Source organism: Eulemur rufifrons, chromosome 19, assembly GCF_041146395.1.
Source record: "Eulemur rufifrons isolate Redbay chromosome 19, OSU_ERuf_1, whole genome shotgun sequence".
Taxonomy (NCBI): Eukaryota; Metazoa; Chordata; class Mammalia; order Primates; family Lemuridae; genus Eulemur; species Eulemur rufifrons.
This window is the reverse complement of record NC_091001.1, coordinates 105,761,173-105,765,826: the sequence shown is the minus strand read 5'-3', so window position 1 is coordinate 105,765,826 and position 4,654 is coordinate 105,761,173. Positions and strand designations below refer to the sequence as shown.

At 35.9% G+C, this 4,654-nt stretch overlaps 1 non-coding gene across 1 annotated transcript; it reads right to left on the bottom strand.

Moving 5' to 3' along the window:
• Nucleotides 1-1,859: 1,859 nt before the first annotated feature.
• Nucleotides 1,860-1,966, bottom strand: LOC138400395 (U6 spliceosomal RNA). The gene has a single exon (XR_011236288.1). It is a non-coding gene; the product is annotated as a U6 spliceosomal RNA (small nuclear RNA).
• Nucleotides 1,967-4,654: the final 2,688 nt, after the last annotated feature.

Below are 4,654 nucleotides of genomic sequence, written 5' to 3'. Positions count from 1 at the left end.
TGCTTCTCTGGTTAATTCTTCAGCTGGTCCTTTGGGGGATCCTTTCCTGAGCCCCTCTAACTGCCACTCCCCAAATGTGAGTGGTGTAAAGTATTCTTCCAGCTACCGCTGCTTCTTCAGCCTTTGCCATTATGAAAATACACTGAAAGTTTACTCAGTAAAGTATGTAAATGGAGGCACTTCAGGAAAGAGCAGTATTGAGTGGAAAAATATTCCCAATGGTGGTATGTTGGAGCCCAAGATGAGAGTTGTGAGAGATGAGACTGAAGGCTGGTCAGAGGACAGCCCATGGAATAGTAAGGAAAAATACTAGCTAGCATCTACTGAGGACTGAATACATCTCAGGACTCTACCCAGAGTTTAACACATATAACCCATTCCTACCAAAAAAAAAAAAAAAATGAAAAAAGTGAAGTAAAACAACAGATTTTAAATAAGGAAGTTACTGGTCAGACTTCTACTTATTACACAAAACAAAGTGATTTTTTAAACTATGAATCTGATCATATTATTTCCTTGTTTGGAGTACTCTGCTCAAAGATAAAAACTCAACCCTCTTGTAAAGACAGAGAAATTCATGATCTAGTCACTTCATCTGGAACAACCTCCTTTATGATGGCTAATCTGCTCATGGTTTCTTAAAACGATTGAAAGAACACATTTAGCAATAACATTGATCCGGTGTCGGGCAGATGTGGGTGGGGAGGGGATGGGTGTATACATACATAATGAGTGCGATGTGCACTGTCTGGGGGATGGACAGGTTTGAAGCTCTGACTCGGAGGGATGGGGGGCAAGGGCAAAGTACGTAACCTGAACTTTTGTACCCCCACAATATGTGAAATAAGAATAAAAAAAAAAGAAAAAGAAAAAAAGAAAAAAAAAGAAAGAATAAATCACTTTAAGTAATCAATAAAATGGCTCCTATTGTGGTTAACTTGCCTTACTACTCTTGCCCCCAGCCCTTGCCAGGTGTGATTCCCTGTGCCTGGAACGCTCTGTACCCACCCCCTTCCATCCTACCTGCCTAATTCCTATCTGTCCTTTAAGTATTAAGTTAGAGGACTCCAGGATGCCTGCATGGAGCTCTGAAATCATGATTATATTTCTTATGAGCTAAGTGGGCTGGGCTCTATAATATTTATACATGTGGTTATAATTACTGATTTACTTATCTTTCTCCCACAGGATAGTATAAACTTTCCTTATAAACAGAGGGATGATGTAATATTGACCATTTCATCACATCCAGGATACATCCTGGGACATAACAAGCATCCAAGGAGCATTGTTGAATGAAAAGATCAAAGACAAAGTTATGTTTTAAAAATCTTGGCTCTGACGCTTATTTTCAATGTTATCTTGGAAAAGTTTCTTAAATTTTTTTGAGCCTCCATTTTATCACTATAAAATGAGAATAAATAATATTACTTTTAAAGGTGCTGTAGTGATTGAAGACAATGTATAAGCAGTGTCTGAACGTGCTCAGTATACAGTCAACCCTTGAATAACACAGGTTTGAACCACGCAAGTCCACTTACACATTCTTTTTCAAGAAAAGTTATACCAAGTATGCCTGCCTCTCCTGCCTCCCCTTCCACCTCCTACACCTCTTCCACCTCTGTCACATCTGAGACAGCAAAGCCAACCCTTCCTCTTTCTCCTCCTCCTCAGCCTACTCAATGCAAAGATGACAAAGATGAAGACTTTTACGATGATCTACTTCCACTTAATGAATAGTAAATATATTTCCTATTCCTTATGATTTTTTTCTTTTGAGCTTTAATTTTTATTTTTTATAGATACATAATATTCATACATATTTATAGGGCATATGTGAAACTTCTACACAAGCATACAAAAATATGGAGCGCTTCACAAATTCGCATGTCATTCTTGCGCAGGGGCCATGATAATCTGCTCCATACTGTTCCAATTTTAGTATATGTGCTACCAGAGTGAGAACATTTTCTTTTCTCTAGCTTACTTTCTTGTAAGAATACAGCATATAATGCATATACCATACAAAAGAGGTGTTAAGTGACTGTTTATGTTATCAGTAAAGCTTCCAGTCAACAGTAGGCTATTAGTAAAATTTAGGAGAAGTCAAAAGTTATACTTGTATCTTCAGCTGTACAGAGGGTCAGTGCCTCTACCCCATGTTGTTCAAGGGACAACTGTATATTAATCGTCTCTCTCTCCTGCTCTTTCCTCCTTACAGATTGCTGAAGTCCAGAAATCGCCTACACTAACTATCAACCTAGTTGTCTAGCAAATTGTTGATGCTTACTAACTGTCAGTGTCCTTCCCCACATATGACAGGGGATTTATAATCCCAGAGTGTTCTTGAATAGCTCACAAGTCTTTACTCAAGAGTTTTAAAGGTAAATTGGCACAAACATTTGTATCAAATTTATTTAAATAAAAGTTGGGAGACAGATTTTACAGCTAAACCTCAGACATTCTATAGTATAAAACTACTATGTCATATGTGTGTGTGTGTGTATATATATATATTTTTAATAATCAGAGAGCAGCTATCTGATTTTTATCAAAGCCTATTGAAATATATTTCAGCCTTGGCCAATGTGTTTTGATTGCATTTAGAATATGCAATACCTGCTTTATAATTTATCCTGCTGGTAAAGAATGTATTGAATGTAATTACAATACTTGGCCCAAAGCACAGAATGTTTCCCTCGATTACCTTTTAATTATCTTGCCCATTACCTTTTAATTATGAATCTGTACTAGCATTCAAAGTGTTACTTCTCCATCTTTGACCTGGCTTACCCAAGAATACTGCATTTCCTGAACACTATGGTTACTTCTTGACTCTGATTTTATGTAGCACCTAGAAACTGTGGTGCACCGATAAACGTTTATACAGAGGCCAGACGGAGGAAGGGTAATGATTTGTAGCATTTGCTGATTGCTGTTGTGTAGATATTCCCACCTTTGCCAATTTCAAGGTACCGACATGATGCCAATAAGCAAGGAGTTGAAAGAAGATGCCCAGTAGTGTACACATATGGCATTTCCCTCATACAGATATGATAACTTAAACTACCTCAAGAGCATTCTATAATAATGTATGTAATAAAATATTTAGAAAGTGATGAGTTTTGAGTTTTAATTTTATTTCCACATAATTTATTTAACTATAAGTTTACATAATTTACTTTTTAATAACAATTGTGTTTAACAATCAGATCACAAAATTCCTGAAAATTCTACAATTAGATCTTAGCTCCACCATACAAAAGCCTAGAATTGTAACCCAGATGTTGTAGATCCACAGTAAATGTTTAAGAATAGTTTGCTGAGAGTACTGGAAAAATATATACAGCAAGTTGGCTCCATTTTGCTTTCTACGATATGTAATATAGATCAAGTAAAACCAAGTCATATTAATGAAGATCATCCAAAAGGTCAACTTCAAGCTTGTACAGAGGGAAACAGAGAATGCTCTGTAATTTGTCTAAAGTGTTTGAGAAAAGAAAAAAAAAATTGATATAAAACGACTAGTAACAGTGAAAGCATGATTCATAGAAGAGTCTCAGCATTTAATCGAAAGATTATATTATGGCATAAGATTATGAAAGTGAGTCCTGAATAAGACTCAGACCCATCCTTTATGCCTGAAAGTGAGCATATGTAAATGCCTAAAGTAGAATTATTAAAAGTCATTAACAAAATCATGCCATATATTACAGTTTATGTTTAAACATATAAGAATATATTTGCCGTGAATAAGTTAAGTTTGGATCAATTTCATATAATTTAAAAACCTTCTAGTACATATAGACAATAGATATTTTACGTTTTTAAAAAATTTCTGAGTTAAAAGGAACTTAAGAGGTAATGTAGTTTAACCTCTTAGTTTTTTAAATATGAAAACCAATGACCAGAAAAGGAAAATAATTTGCCAAAGTTCATTCAGAAGCCCAAAATGGTGCTTCACTCACTTAAATAAGTCTCTTGATATGTAAGGGGTTAAATTTCTTCTATTTCCATACATACCACATTCAGGGACTCTAAGTGAGTTGTCTAAGATCGCATAGTATATTATTGCTTGAGTCAAGGTTAAGGGCCAAAAATTGAGGTTATCCTTCTCTGATTTCTTGGTATCACAATGTCATCAAATATCTCATATCTCACTCCACTTGAGTTAATGTTGTCATTTAGCACATGCATTTATTCCTTCATTGAATGCACGTTGTTGTTCACCTATTAAGACCCAGAGGATTGAAAGCTAGACAGAAGCAAAACCTACCTCTATACCTCATGATACCATATGCAAGATGATAGTATGGTAAATATTCACAACAGCAAGGCTAGACAAGTCTCCCCCCACCTGCAAACCCCTGTAGGATCCCCCAATCTGAAAACAAACAGATCTGGTCATTGATATACTCATTGGCAGTATCTCTATCCTAACCAGGCTTCAAATTTCAATATCTCACCATTGTAACTACAGCTTATCATCAGTCTTGGGGTTAAAAAGGAAGGAAACATTGCAATATTCTTTTCACAGCTAAGGCTCTAGCTTCGCCATTGAAGTACATAGGTCATTGCTAACCATTAGGCTTTCTCTCTTTTGGTAGAGTCTCCTGGAAATCCATCTTTGTTTCTGGGCTTTTATTAATCCACT